The following is a 1,304-nucleotide window of genomic DNA, read 5'->3' as shown; positions in this document are numbered from 1 at the left end:
AAACCCAGCGGCACCATTATGCCAGCGCTGAAAAAGTAAGCGACGAGGTAATAGCTCTTCGTTTTTATTTTTCTTTGTTTTCGACATTTGTGTTCGACACAGGCAATTTCGGAGTTGAAATTATAAAAGAATGAAGAAGAAAAGCAAAGGAGTATTAAGAATTTCTTGTTTTGCCTACATTGTATACATTTAGTCTGCTTTTGATTTTAGTGAAGTGCGAACAGTGAACAATTTTTAATTTTTAAAATCAAATAAAAAGCAAAAATATAAATAAAATATAATTTGTAATTTCACATAAACTCACTGTAAGTATATGCAAAATTAAGTAAATATATTTAAAATGATAATTGAAATTTTTGTTTTGTATTATGTAGATGCTACTGCGTCAAGAACGATTAAATGACCAATGTGCTGCGAATGCAGTCATTCTAAAGCAAGGGGTAATCAGCTGTAGTCATGTAGTCAGCTGTTTCAATTGGAAAATTTTACAATTCAAACTGAGGAGGATTTAATTCAATTTAATGAAGAAATCACTGCCGTTGAAGTAGTTGTAAGTTAAATTATATATGTTTCTTACTTTCAATTTCAACTTATTAATATATTCACATGTAACAATTTTACTAATTCATACATTTCTTTTCATCTATTACGTTATTTATAGACTGCATCAATGAGACGCGTTATTAAAAAACAACCAATTACGCGAAAAATTTCCTGGAATTTTGGAGAATGGTACCCAAGGCAAGAAGTCCTTAAGAGCGTTAGAGAATGTGACAGCAGCACTTTTTGGTATGGTATATTGTACATAATTAACTTTAGCGTATACAATAACATACTTTTGTATTTACAGATGCTTTAAGTACAGATGGTAAGCCGGAACAAGTGATCGAGTCGAGTCTGGAAATCTCTTCAAGGTGTTAGTAACAATTTCCAGAAAAATATTCATCTATATAAGTATGTTATATTTTTTTATGTAAATATTAATATTTTAATTTTATAAAACATAAATATAAAATATAATTTATCCAAAAAAATTTATAGTATTTTATTTAAAAATCAATAGCATAGGTAAAATTTAAAAGGTAAGCGAACATGTCAGCGCTGATATGTTGCATTACAAATTCGAAAAGGTAAGCTAACATGTCAGCGCTGATATGTTGCATTACAATTTCGAAAAAGTAAGCTAACATGTCAGCGCTGATATGTTGCATTACAAATTCGAAAAAGTAAGCGAACATGTCAGCGCTGATATGTTGCATTACAAATTTGAAAAGGTAATCGAACGATTCAGCGCTTGCCCGCAA

This window comes from Teleopsis dalmanni, chromosome X, assembly GCF_002237135.1.
Source record: "Teleopsis dalmanni isolate 2A chromosome X, ASM223713v2, whole genome shotgun sequence".
Taxonomy (NCBI): Eukaryota; Metazoa; Arthropoda; class Insecta; order Diptera; family Diopsidae; genus Teleopsis; species Teleopsis dalmanni.
This window is presented reverse-complemented; position numbering follows the sequence as displayed.